This window comes from Pseudophryne corroboree, chromosome 5 (assembly GCF_028390025.1).
Source record: "Pseudophryne corroboree isolate aPseCor3 chromosome 5, aPseCor3.hap2, whole genome shotgun sequence".
Classification (NCBI taxonomy): Eukaryota; Metazoa; Chordata; class Amphibia; order Anura; family Myobatrachidae; genus Pseudophryne; species Pseudophryne corroboree.
Genome location: NC_086448.1, coordinates 272,001,226 through 272,015,822, shown reverse-complemented (window position 1 = coordinate 272,015,822; position 14,597 = coordinate 272,001,226). Strand labels below are relative to the sequence as shown.

The 14,597-nt window shown below is 48.3% G+C and overlaps 1 protein-coding gene across 6 annotated transcripts in view; it reads right to left on the bottom strand.

Annotated features, from left to right (window-relative positions):
* Positions 1-14,597, bottom strand: part of NOD1 (nucleotide binding oligomerization domain containing 1) — a 175,566-nt gene that overhangs the window by 68,936 nt on the left and 92,033 nt on the right. The window lies entirely within an intron of this gene.

Here is a 14,597-nt window from a genome sequence, read left to right as displayed (position 1 = left end):
ATCGTAGCAGTAAAATTGTTCTCTAATGGGCAAAATCATGTGCTCTGCAGGGGGGGCAGAAATAACGTGCAGAGAGAGTTAGATTTGGTTGGGTTATTTTCTGTGCAGGGTGTAATACTGCCTGCTTTATTTTTACACTGCAATTTAGATTTCAGTTTGAACACACCCCACCCAAATCTTACTCTCTCTGCACATGTTATATCTGCCCCCCTGCAGTGCACATGGTTTTGCCCATTAGAGAACAATTTTGCTACTACGATCAGGTCTGAATTAGGCCCAATGTTTTCACATTTCCATAATTTTAATATAAGCAACTTTTTTTCAGTGTGGTGTTGATCGATGCAATTTTGTCTATGTGCCCTAGGGCACAGCAATGCTTTGTATCATGTGAGCTAGTAGATAGAAAAAATGGGCACTTTCTTTTGTCAGCAACTGAACACTCAATAGTGAAAAGGACCTATGGAACTGCTAATAAATAAAAGTTACTGTGCATTCTTCAATTGAACTGGTACCTTGTAAAATGGTGGATGGTCTTCCCAGACACTTCAAGGTGCACACCTACTTACCACTTTTGGGAGACACCCCTGCAAGAAGTTTTCTAGGTTTGCAGGTACCACTGTTTTTAATGAATAAATCTGTTCAGTTATCCTCCTGAGAAGTAGTGTCCCCACAATGCTGTTTTAGCGGCCTGCTGCGCCCTGCCAGATTTTAGAAAGCTAAAATGTGACCTGTCCTTCTGGCGGTGCCCTGCGGCAACAGCCTGCCAGGGGGCATCCCCACCTGTGGGCCACAGACCCAGTCGCAGTGAAACGATCACCGTTTGGTGAATACATGCCGTGTTGATGTGCACGACATCTCTTCACTCTGCAGGGAGATCTATGGGGCTGCCCAGCATCTCCGTGAATGCTGGACACCCCCCTGCAGTGATGAAACGCATACCTCCCAACATGACCCTCTCCAGTAGGGACACAATGCTCTGCTTCTGGACTTTTCCCTTTCTCTATGATTGCCGGCACCTGTGTTGAACAGGTTAATGGATAAGAAAGGTGTTTCAGCACAGGTGATGGCAATCACAAATTAAGAGGGAAGTGCAGGAGCAGAGCATTCTGTCCCTCCTGGAGAGGGTCATGTTGGGAGGTATGGAAAAGGGGTTGCGTCTTAAGGACAAGCCCCACTTTTGAGGCGTGTGCGGTAGTGACATATACACAGCCAGCACTGACTGGAATAGCATTATCTAAGGCAGAAATTAATCTGAGTTATGGATCATCAAGATTGCCTTTGTTACATGCGTCACATTTGCACATTTTCATATTATTTTCTATACTGGTGAAAGTGTATCTAGAAATGCAGTTTTCCATAGAATTGCCACTAGAACAAGTATTCCCTAGCTCTGTCCTCAAGGCACACTAACAGTGCAGGTTTTTGTGATATCCTGGTTTCAACACAGATGGTTAAATCAAAATAACTGAGGTACTAATTAAGTCACCTGTGCTCAAGCATGGATATCAGTAAAACCTGTACCTTGAGGACCGAGCTTGGGAATGCCTGCCCTATAAGGGGGTATGGGTCATTAGGTCGACCACACTTAGGTCAACAGTCAATAGATCGACCACTATTGGTCGACATGCATTAGGTCGACATGGTCACTAGGCCAACATGGTCATTAGGTCGACATGAACAAAGTCGACATGGAGAAGGTCGACATGAGTTTTTTTCTCTCGTTTTTTTGGTGTCGTTTTCTTTGTAAAATGACGGGGAACCCCAATTAGTGCACTGTGTCCCCTCACATGGCTCGATTTGCATTACTCGCACTATTCCTAGTCGTAGTCAACGTGGATCGGAAAGTATGAAAAAGTAAAAAAAAAAAAAAAAGTTAAACATGCATGTCAAGCTTTTTCCATGTCGACCTAGTGACCATGTCGACCTAATGCATGTCGAGCAATAGTGGTCGACCTAATGACTGTCGACCTAAGTGTGGTCGACCTAATGACCTGTTAGGGTCTCCTGCCCTGTGCTGCCACGTCGTCATGGCAACCGGGAGACAAGTGCTAGCGGAGTAACCTGAGCGCAGCTGATACTCCGGTTCGGGTCTTTTGCTGTGCAGTGGTTACAGGCAGGGGATCCGGTGCTGGTTTTTGTGCTCACAGTCTGTGAGGTCTGAGGGGGGCGTGGACAGCACCTGCTTTATAAGGCCTCTTCTCAGGTTAAGCAGATGCTGCTGAATCTTTGTTGGTTAGTCAGTTTCTGAAAGTTAGCCAGTACTGTGTAGCTTTGTATTTGTTGTTGCTTACTGCAAATAGGCCTGGGGATTTGGTACTACACTCTGCCAATCCAGACCTAGCAGTAAGACTGGAGTCAGTCGTTTAGCCTGCTGAGGTTCTTTTGCTATTCTGTGAACCCAGCAGGTTTGTGGCTGTACTTTCAGACCTGCCTGCTTAATCCTCTCTCACTGTGCAGGGCGTCCATGTGTCAGTTTAGTGGCAGTAAGCTGAACCTGGGCCCTGCAAGTGAGAATTAGGATTGTGGAGACTCTCCTTGTGTCTATTATTCCATCTCTGACCAAGGAGTTTACTGCCACACCCGTTGGTAACCCTTTAGGGTTTTGCTGTTGCCCTTAGCAACAGCATTTCGGGTTCTCTACGTATTAAAACACAACATCTTGCTTTTTCCATCTGAGCATTTCTAATACTAGGGAGACACCCAGTTTCTTAGCCTCTGGGCTTCTCTGTTCACTCTGTGTTGGTTTTGTTACCCTATCACCTCCTGTGTACGTTATGTCATATTTCCCAGTCTGTCTGTGAGTTCATTTGTTTTGCATCCCTCTCTGTTCAGACACCAGTACATTCCTGCAGGCACTGGTGTGCATAACTGTTTAAACACCAGTACATTCCTGCAGGCACTGGTGTGCATAACATATTCAGCAGCCCAATACTCCTGTTGAAATTTTGTGGGAATATGGAGCATACCCCTCAAAATACGTTGCAACAGGTGGTCGATCAGGTGCAGGTCCTGACTCGTCAATTTAATGATTTGTCCATTAAAATGCACACCTCCCAGGCCGCTGGCGGAGCTCCCGCAGCAGCAGCACCTTCAGGGGTTAAGGAGCCGAAAGTAAATCTTCCGGATCGTTTTTCTGGAGATCGCTCGCAGTTCTTTTGTTTCAAGGAGAGCTGCAAGTTATATTTCCAGCTTAGGCCTCAGTCTTCTGGGTCAGAGATTCAGCGGGTGGGCATAGTGATTTCCTTGCTACAAGGAGACCCACAGGTCTGGGCATATGGGTTGCAGCCTGACTGTCCGTCGCTTAAAAGTGTTGATGCTTTTTTTACGGCACTGGGCATGTTGTATGATGACCCTGACAAGACGGCCTCAGCCGAGGCTCAGATTTCGATCCTTAAGCAAGGGCGAAGGCCAGTTGAGGTTTACTGTACGGAATTTCGGAGGTTGGCCCATGATACCCAGTGGAATGACCCAGCCCTGAGACACCAGTACCGAAGAGGTCTTTCTAACCAGATAAAAGACCAACTGGTACAATATCCCTTGCCTGATAGCTTGGATCAGCTCATGCAGTTATCCATCCGGGTGGATAGACGGCTGAGAGAGCGTAGGCTTGAAAGGGAGACCGAGGTTTCCTTCTTTCCCAAGGGAACCTCAGACTCTGAGGAATTTTCCGAGGAGCCTATGCAGATTGGGGCTACCCGCCTCTCCTCGCGTGAGAAGACGCGGAGGAGACAGCAGGGGTTGTGTTTGTACTGTGGGAATAAGGGTCATGTGGTAGTATCATGCCCAGAAAAGCCGGAAAACTTCAGGGCCTGAGGGTGATGGGAAATATCCTGTCAGGCCAGAAGTCAGAATTTCCCAAGAAGACTTTTATCATTCCGGTGACCTTGAAGATCCTCGGTCAAACTGTCAAGACTGAGGCCTTTGTGGACAGTGGGGCCGACGGGGTTTTTATGGACCGCCAATTCGCCCTGAAACACTCTGTTTCCTTAGTACCCTTGGCGTCGGAAATTGAGATTTGTGGGTTAAACGGGGAACCATTATCCCAGGGTAAAATTACCTCTTGCACTAGCCAGATTTCTTTGTTTATTGGAGCCACACACTCTGAAAAATTGTCCTTTTATGTGACTGTCTGTACTTTTGCTCCATTGGTGTTGGGGTTACCCTGGTTAAGGGCCCACAATCCTCAATTTGACTGGGTCTCTGGGGAGATTCTTAGTTGGGGTACTGATTGTTTCAGGAGTTGCTTGAGCCTTCCAGTCAGGCTCTCGCAGCTAAGTTTGCCAGGATTGCCAGGGTGTTATGCAGATTTTGCGGACGTGTTCTCCAAAAAAGTTGCAGAGGTACTACCTCCCCATCGCCCCTATGACTGTGCCATTGATTTGTTGCCGAATGCTAAGCTTCCCAAGAGCAGGTTGTACTCCCTGTCACGTCCTGAGACTCAGGCTATGGCAGAGTACATTCAGGAGAACTTGGCTAAAGGATTTATCAGACCTTCACAGTCTCCAGTTGGGTCGGGGTTCTTCTTCGTGGGTAAAAAGGACGGTTCATTGCGACCCTGCATCGACTTCAGGGAATTGAACCGTATCACGATTAAAAACTCATACCCACTGCCTCTCATTTCGGTCTTGTTTGACCAGCTTCGTACTGCCACCATTTTTTCTAAGATTGACTTACGCGGTGCGTACAATCTAATCCGAATAAGAGAGGGGGATGAATGGAAGACTGCCTTTAATACCCACTCAGGGCATTATGAATATTTGGTGATGCCTTTTGGGCTCTGTAATGCCCCGGCAGTCTTCCAGGATTTCATGAACGATGTGCTCAGGGAATATTTGGATAGATTCTTAGTTGTATACTTAGATGACATCCTAATCTTCTCCCATTCCCTGGAGGAACATCGGAAGCATGTACGCTTAGTCCTCCAGAAACTCAGAGACCACCGGCTTGGGGCGAAGCTGGAGAAGTGCGAATTTGAAGTTCAGCAAATCGCATTTCTAGGATATATTATCTCCCCAGAAGGTTTCCAAATGGAGGGTTCCAAGGTACAGGCAGTCCTGGATTGGGTGCAGCCCACTAGTTTGAAGGCGCTTCAGCGTTTCCTGGGCTTTGCAAATTTTTATAGACGATTTATCGCTGGATTTTCGTCTATAGTGGCGCCCTTGGTGGCACTCACTAAGAAAGGGGCGGATGTTGCTCACTGGTCTCGTGAGGCCAAAGCGGCTTTTGCCCGTCTAAAAAGGGCATTTGTCTCGGCCAAAGTGCTGCGACACCCAGATCCAGAGCGTCCTTTTGTGGTGGAAGTGGATGCCTCTGAGATAGGTATTGGGGCAGTGCTCTCTCAGATGGGGGTGTCTGATAATCGCCTTCATCCCTGTGCTTACTTTTCCCGTAAATTTTCGCCTGCCGAGATGAATTATGACGTGGGTAACCGGGAATTGTTGGCTATTAAGGATGCACTCGAGGAGTGGAGACACTGGCTTGAGGGGGCTAAGTTTGTGGTCTCAATTCTCACCGACCATAAGAATTTGGCATATTTAGAGTCAGCGAAGCGTCTCAATGCCAGGCAGGCACGATGGGCTTTGTTTTTTGCTCGCTTTAATTTTTTGATAACATATCGCCCTGGGTCAAAAAACATCAAGGCTGATGCGCTCTCGCGGAGTTTTGCTCCAATCCAGGAGACCACCGAGGAGCCGTTGCCCATTGTGTCCCCATCATGTATTAAAGTGGGCATTACCCAGGACCTCTTGTCATTAGTCCTTAGAGCACAGGAGCAGGCTCCTCCAGACCTTCCGGTAGGTCTTTTGTTTGTGCCTCCTAGGTTAAGACAGCGAGTGTTCCTGGAATTCCATGCCAAGAAGTCGGCATATTGCCAGAACTCGGGAGTTGCTATCTAGGGCGGTGTGGTGGCCCTCGGTGGCTAAGGATGTGGATCAGTGGGTTCGGGCATGTGACATCTGTGCCCGAAATAAGACTCCTAGAGGGGTTCCTGTTGGCCCATTACATCCACTCTCTATTCCATCTAAGCCATGGACCCACATTTCAATGGATTTTGTTGTGGACTTGCCCAAATCTTCGGGGATGACAGCCATCTGGGTTGTCGTTGACAGGTTTTCGAAGATGGCGCACTTCGTTCCACTGGTTGGGCTGCCATCGGCCAGACGCCTGTCTGAATTATTTATGCTGCATGTTGTGCGTCTCCACGGGTTGCCACTTGATGTGGTCTCTGACCGCGGATCCCAGTTTGTGGCCAAATTCTGGAGGGCATTTTGTTCCGATCTCCAGATTTCTGTCAGCTTGTCGTCAGGCTACCATCCGCAGTCTAATGGGCAGACTGAAAGGGTGAACCAGTCCTTGGAGCAGTTCCTCAGGTGTTATGTCTCCAAGTGTCAGACTGACTGGGTTGCTCATCTGTCAATGGCGGAGTTTGCCTATAACAACGCGGCTCACTCTGCTACAGGGATCTCTCCCTTCCGTTGTGTGTATGGGCATCATCCTAAGGCCAATTCTTTTGACCCCCTGGACTCCACGCCTGGTGGTTCCTCTGTCGTTTCGGTCCTTAGAGGTATTTGGAGGAAAGTGAAGAAAGCCCTTGTGTCTGTGTCATTAGTGACCAAAAGGGTTTTTGATAAGCGGAAAAGACCCTGCAGCTTCAAATTAGGAGACTTCGTCTGGTTGTCTACCAAGAATTTGAAGTTGAGACAGCCATCTCATAAGTTAGGCCCCCGGTTCATCGGCCCTTATAAGATCACCAGGGTTATCAATCCGGTGGCATTTCAGTTAGATCTGCCCCGTTCTTTGGGTATCAATAAAACATTTCATTGTTCCCTTTTAAAACGGGCGATTAGTAATCCTTCTTCCAGAGGAAGACCTTCCCCTCTTCTGATACGTGGCCAGAGGGAGTTTGTTGTTGAAAGGATTCTTGACTCCAAGATGGTTCGGGGTCGGCTGTCATTTTTGGTGCACTGGAAGGGGTATGGCCCGGAGGAGCGGTCGTGGGTGCGCAGTTGTGATCTTCATGCCCCCAGACTGATACGCTCTTTCTTCTCGCAGTTCCCCGATAAACCCGGTGGTAGGGGTTCTTTGACCCCTCGTCAGAGGGGGGGTACTGTTAGGGTCTCCTGCCCTGTGCTGCCACGTCGTCATGGCAACCGGGAGACAAGTGCTAGCGGAGTAACCTGAGCGCAGCTGATACTCCGGTTCGGGTCTTTTGCTGTGCAGTGGTTACAGGCAGGGGATCCGGTGCTGGTTTTTGTGCTCACAGTCTGTGAGGTCTGAGGGGGGCGTGGACAGCACCTGCTTTATAAGGCCTCTTCTCAGGTTAAGCAGATGCTGCTGAATCTTTGTTGGTTAGTCAGTTCCTGAAAGTTAGCCAGTACTGTGTAGCTTTGTATTTGTTGTTGCTTACTGCAAATAGGCCTGGGGATTTGGTACTACACTCTGCCAAACCAGACCTAGCAGTAAGACTGGAGTCAGTCGTTTAGCCTGCTGAGGTTCTTTTGCTATTCTGTGAACCCAGCAGGTTTGTGGCTGTACTTTCAGACCTGCCTGCTTAATCCTCTCTCACTGTGCAGGGCGTCCATGTGTCAGTTTAGTGGCAGTAAGCTGAACCTGGGCCCTGCAAGTGAGAATTAGGATTGTGGAGACTCTCCTTGTGTCTATTATTCCATCTCTGACCAAGGAGTTTACTGCCACACCCGTTGGTAACCCTTTAGGGTTTTGCTGTTGCCCTTAGCAACAGCATTTCGGGTTCTCTACGTATTAAAACACAACATCTTGCTTTTTCCATCTGAGCATTTCTAATACTAGGGAGACACCCAGTTTCTTAGCCTCTGGGCTTCTCTGTTCACTCTGTGTTGGTTTTGTTACCCTATCACCTCTTGTGTACGTTATGTCATATTTCCCAGTCTGTCTGTGAGTTCATTTGTTTTGCATCCCTCTCTGTTCAGACACCAGTACATTCCTGCAGGCACTGGTGTGCATAACAGTTTAAACACCAGTACATTCCTGCAGGCACTGGTGTGCATAACATGACCGTATTCTCTAAAAGCTGGAAATGCATCCCAATAAAACTACATAACAAGACACGATCTAATTCCTATGAAAACGGCCAGTTTCCGCCCAGAAACACCCACTTCCTGTCAATCACACTACGATCACTTCAACGATGAAAAATCTTCGTTCGGGCGTGAGTAAATCTACTAAGTTTTGTGTTAAAATACTAACCGCATGTGCACTGCGAACCATGCGCATGCGCATTTTTGCCTTAATCGCTCCGTTGCGAAAATCGGCACCGAGCGAACAACTCGGAATGACCCCCAATATCTGGTCTTTTGCTTGCCCTTACTTAAATTAGCCTTAGAGGTCTAGTTACTACTAATATTTACTATTGCAATTTACTTAAACCATGTACCTGGTACAACTGAGTGATACTTTCAAGATAAAAAACAAAACAAAACCAAAAAACAATGACAAATTTGGGCCCAATTTAAAAAACAAACAAAAATAACATTTTAAATCAATGAATCAATATTTCTATTATTATATGCTGCAGCTGAGCATGTATTAAAGCAATCCTTCTACAAAGGCTTCTCTGTGCATTGTATGCCGGAAGTGACCTCTTCACCGATAGGGAAAAGCCGTATCTCTGGAAAAATGGATAAAGGCAAATAAACAAATACCTGTGTGTTTAGGTATGACATTCTAAACAGTACAGAAGCAGATGAAAGTATTTTTCAATTGTTTTTACCTCATACTTATGTACAATAATAATATTCTGAACAAAAACGCAACCTGTAAGGTAACAAAAGGCTCTATAGACACAGGGATCCTCGGCAGCAGTGGCCACCAAATGCGTTCGGGTCACAGCGGATGCGAACGCCTCTGCCTGACTGACAGGCAGAGGTGTTCACGGGGTGGAAGGGGGGTGGCGACAGAGCATTGTGGGGGACTGTGCTGGGAAAACGGGGACGGGTTGGCTGCATTTACGATTCAGCAGCGAGAAGTCACACGCAGACGATCAGACGTGATAAATGGCGCCTACTCACCTGCATACGCAGCCTAGCCGTGGCTGTAGGGGATATCCACAACTGCTGCATCCACAATGTCAATTGCGGTCGCAGCTGGGTGGCCTTGCTCTGCGATGGGCGGCTCCCAGCAAGTGAAAATAGGATTTTAATTACCTACCGGTAAATCCTTTTCTCGTAGTCCGTAGAGGATACTAGGATCCATTTAGTACCATGGGGTATAGACGGGCCCACTAGGAGCCATGGGCACTTTAAGAATTTGATAGTGTGGGCTAGCTCCTCCCTCTATGCACCTCCTACCAGACTCAATCTAGGAAACTATGCCCGAGGAGACGGACATACTTTGAGAGAAGGATAGATAAAGATAGTGGTGAGATTCCAAACCAGCACACACAACAAGAGGAAAGCCAAGCTAACCAAACAGGAACAGCAACAGCTGAACCAACATTCCTTAACCAAGTAACATTACAGGAAGAACGAAGCACTGGGCGGGTGCCCAGTATCCTCTACGGACTATGAAAAAAGGATTTAGCGGTAGGTAATTAAAATCCTTTTTTCTCTTACATCCTACAGGATTTCTGGGGTCCATTTAGTACCATGGGGATGTACAAAAGCTCCCAAACCGGGTGGGAGAGTGCTGAGATCCTGCAGAACTTTTTGACCAAACTGAAGGTCCTCAGAGGCCAAAGTATTGAACTTGTAGAACTTAGCAAACGTGTTCAAACCTGACCAAGTAGCTGCTCGGCAGAGCTGTAAAGCCGAGACACCCCGGGCAGCTGCCCAGGAAGACCCCACCGACCTAGTAGAGTGGGCCTGTACAGATTTTGGACATGGCAAACCTGCCGTGGAATAAGCATGCTGGATAGTATGTCTGATACAGCATGCAATTGTCTGCTTTGAAGCAGGGCACCCAATCTTATTGGGATCATAAAGAACGAACAGCGAATCTGTTTTTCTGTGACGAGCTGTTCTCTTCACATACACCTTCAAAGCCCTCACAACATCCAAAGACTTTGAAGTAGCAGAAGTGTCGGTGACAACCGGAACCACAATAGGTTGGTTGATGTGAAACGCAGACACCACTTTAGGAAGAAATTGCTGACGAGTTCAGCTCTGTCCTCATGGAAAATGAAATAGGGACTTTTATGAGACAAAGCCCCCAACTCCGACACGTCTTGCTGAAGCCAAGGCCAACAGTGTGACGGTCTTCCATGTAAGATATTTTACGTCCACCTCCTGTAACGGTTCAAATGAGTCTGATTGGAGGAACTGCAGCACCACATTGAGATCCCAAGGTGGGAGGCACAAAGGGAGGGTGGATGTGCAAAACACCTTTCAAGAACGTCAGGGAGAGAAGCCAATTGTTTCTGAAAGAAAATTAACAAGGCCGAAATCTGAACTTTTAAGGAGCCCAGACGCAGGCCCACATTTACATCTGCCTGTAGAAAAAGCAGGAAACGTCCCAGATGAAATTCTACCGCAGAATAATTTCTGCTCTCACACCAAGAGACGTATTTCTTCTCCAAATACGATTGTAATACTTAGACGTTACCCCCTTCCTGGCTTGGATCATAGTCGGATAACCTTGTTAGGGATCCCTCTCCTGGCTAGAATCAGACATTGAACTTCCATGCCATCAAACGAAGCCGCGGTAAGTCGTGATAGATGAACGGGCCCTGTTGCAAAAGATCCTCGCGAAGAGGTAGAGGCCACGGATCTTCGAGGAGCATCTCCAGAAGGTCCGCATACCAGGCCCTTCTTGGCCAGTCCGGAGAAATGAGAATTGCTTGAACCTTTTCCCTTTTTATTCTCTTTAGAATTCTTGGGACCAGAGGAAGTGGAGGAAACACGTACACCATCTGATAGACCCATGGAGTCATCAGGGCGTCTACCGCCACCGCCTGTGGGTCTCTCGACCTGGAACAATACCGCTTGAGCTTCTTGTTGAGGCGAGAGGTCATCATGTTGATCTGTGGATATCCCCATCGACTTGTCAAGCACCCGAACACTTCCGGGTGAAGGCCCCACTCCCTTGGGTGCAGGTCGTGTCTGCCTAGGATGTCTGCTTCCCAGTTGTCTACACCCGGAATGAAGACCACTGACAACACCACAGCATTTCTTTCTGCCCAGAGGAGAATTCTTGACACCTTCGACATCGCTGCTCTGCTCTTCATTCCGTCCTGTCGGTTTATGTACGTCACTGCCGTCACATTGTCCGACTGGACCTGAATGGCCCGATCTTGAAGAAGATGTGATGCCTGCAGAAGGGTGTTGTGGCCCTGAGTTCCAGAATGTTGATTGGAAGGACAACTTCCTGACTTGACCATCTTCCTTGAAACTGCACCCCCTGAGTGACTGCTCCCCAACCTCTGAGGCTTGCGTCTGTGGTTAACAGAATCAAGTTCTGAATTCCAAACCTACAACGAGGTGAGAAGTCTATAGCCACCAAAAAAGGGAGATCCTGGCTTTTTGGCGACAGACGGATTCTCTGGTGCATGTGAAGATGCGATCCGGACCATTTGTCCAACAGATCGAGCTGGAATGGTCTTGCGTGAAACCTTCCGTATTGAAGAGCCTCATAAGAGGCCACCATTTTCCCCTGAAGGCAAATGCACAGATGTACCGACACCTGGGTTGGCTTCAGGACATCCCGAACCATCGACTGGATCACCAATGCCTTTTCCAACGGATGGAGCACTTTTTGCGACTCCGTGTCCAGTATCATTCCCTGGAATGGGAGCCTCCTTGTTGGCTCTATGTGAGATTTCAGAAGGCTCAGAATCCACCCGTAATCCCGCAGGAGTTTGGTTGAGAGACCAATGCTGTCCAGCAACCTTTCCCTGGATGGTGCTTTTATCAGGAGATCTTCCAGGTACAGAATTATGTTCACTCCCTGTTTGCGGAGTAGAAACATCATCTCTGCCATCACCTTGGTGAACACCCTCGGTGCCGTGGAGAGACCAAAGGGCAGGGCCTGGAACTAGTAGCAACAGTCCTGCAGTGCAAACCGTAGATAAGCCTGATGAGGCGGCCAGATCGGAATGTGAAGGTACGCTTCCTTGATATCCAGACACACTAGGAATTCTCCCTCCTCCAGACCTGAGAATACTGCTCTCAGAGAATCCATCTTCAATTTGAACACTCTTAAGTACGGGTTCAAAGACTTGAGGTTCAGAATCAGTCTTACCGAACCGTCTGGTTTTGGTACTACGAACAAGGTGGAATAGTACCCCTTGTTGAGCAGATGAGGTGGAACTGGAACAATGACCTGAGTCTGTACCAGTTTTTGGATGGCATGCTGTAAAGTTATACTTGCCTCTTGTGAAACTGGCAAGCCTGATTTGAAGAATCTGTGAGGTGGGAGCTCTTGGAACTCCAGTCTGTAGCCCTGGGAAATAAGATCTATGACCCAGGGATCCTGGCATGAACTTGACCAGATCTGACTGAAGAATTGTAGTCGGGCTCCCACCTGACAGCCTTCCAGGCACTGCGGTCCACCGTCATGCTGAAGTCTTTGAGGAAGCAGAGCCTGAGCTCTGTTCCTGAGCACCTGCAGTTGCTGGCTTGCGTAGTTTACCTCTTGCGCCGCTGGAGAACGTAGAAGCACCTCTGGATTTGCCCTTGAACTTGGCTGTCCGAAAGGACTGTAACTTAGAAGCTGAATAAGTCTTCTTGGTTGGGTGGGCTGCGGAAGGAAGATACGTAGACTTACCCGCAGTTGCTATGGAGATCCATTTGTCTAGTTCATCTCCAAACAAGGCCTCTCCTGTGAATGGTAGGCCTTCCACGCCTTTCCTGGAGTTCGCGCCAGCAGTTCACTGGCGTAGCCACAAGCCCCTGCGTGCCGACACTGCCATAGCGGTGGTGCAAGCCTATCTCTTTTATGGCTTCCACCATAAAGTTCGCAGAGTCCTGTATATGCTGCAGGAGTAAAACAACATCCCCCTTAGACAAGGAATCTAATCCTTCAATTAGGTTACCTGACCATTTTGCAATGACTTTTGTGATCCATGCACATGCAATAGTGGGTATTTGGGGCACCCAAGCAGCTGTGTACAATAATTTGAGTGTAGTCTCAATTTTACGTGACAGCCTAGAAACTGATGCGTCCACTATCAGTGGATTTTCCAATTTTTTCCTATCCTCCAGAGAAAAGGGAAAAGATGAGAGCAACCTTTTAGGGATCTGAAATTTCTTATCAGGATTAACCCACGGTTCTTCAAACAGGGTATTCAATTCTTTTGACACAGGAAAAGTGACTGAGGACTTCTTTTTTACATTAAAATAAGATTCCTCACACTCCTTTGACACCTCATCAGGAATATGCAGAACATCTCTGATAGCTTCTATAAGAGTCTCTATTCCCTGTGACAGAGCCGCATTCCCCCCCTCCAAGTCAACCTCACCCTACTCCAAGTCTGACCCATCAGCATCAGAGTCAGACTGCAGTATATGGGTAAGAGATCGCTTTTGCATATAAATGGGAGGGGATTGAGATGCTGTTTTGGGGGCTGAGTCTCTGCTCATAAACACATCCACAGTTTTTTTTAAGTATTGTGTCTCTTTCTCATTGCGGGACAATTTTGTAGAAAGAGTGGAGATCATTCCTTTCAGAGAATTAACACACTCTGGTTCAGTCCCGCTATTCTGTGAACCCTGAGTACCCAGTAGTGAGCCCCCTGGTGAAGAGGAACACTCTGCTGTACAAGAAACACACTCTTTGCCTGACATAATGCAAATGTGACAGCACACACACACAGGAAAAGGTTAAGCACAATTAACCCACAAAGAGCCCTTCAGGGAGACACAGAGTTTTTGGAGCCAGCCCCCACGCGCACTTATCGCTAATGCCAAGCTTAGCCGGGTCGCAGACTAAGTACCCTGATAGGGGACTTAGTACACTAGTAATCGCTCCCCCCCTGCTATGACCCTCTGGTACCGCTGAGGTAATTTAGAGTCACACTGGAGGAGCTGCGCCTCTCTGTCAGTCAGCATCTGTGTCCACTGCAGAGGGAAAATGGCGCTGGTGAGCTGCTGGATCCTCTCATAGTGAAGCCCCGCCCCTTCAATGGCGCGTGGTCTTCCCGCTTTTTTTATACTGGCAGAGGAATTTGGTGCTTAAAATGGACAGAAGGGGGCGTGGCCTGGCCTGTGAGCTGTGAGGAGGTGATCTCAGAGAGCTCTTGCCGGCCCTGCTCTTTTTAATACAATAAAACCGCTTTAGGGGGTCCTTAATCCCTCTAATATATATTATTGCCTCCCTCTATCATCTGGGACCAGAGGGTCTGTGTTGCGGAGCCGGGGAGCCCTTTTAAGGGTTCCTGTAGGTTGCGGCCCTCCCCTTCATAGAGAGCCGGGGACTGTGGTGTGGTGTCCCCCCGGCCAGAAGTGCGGGTGTGCGGGCCAATCGGCGGCGGAGCTCGGGAAGTACGACTTCTCCCGAACATACCCACGCCTGTCCTGTGCCTGGCTGGCCTGCTTCGGGAGCCCCCGGTCGCCTGCGCTACACGGAGCGGAGACTCGGTGCACGGAGCGGGGACCCGCTACTCAGCGCGGACGCGTCTCCCGCGCGCC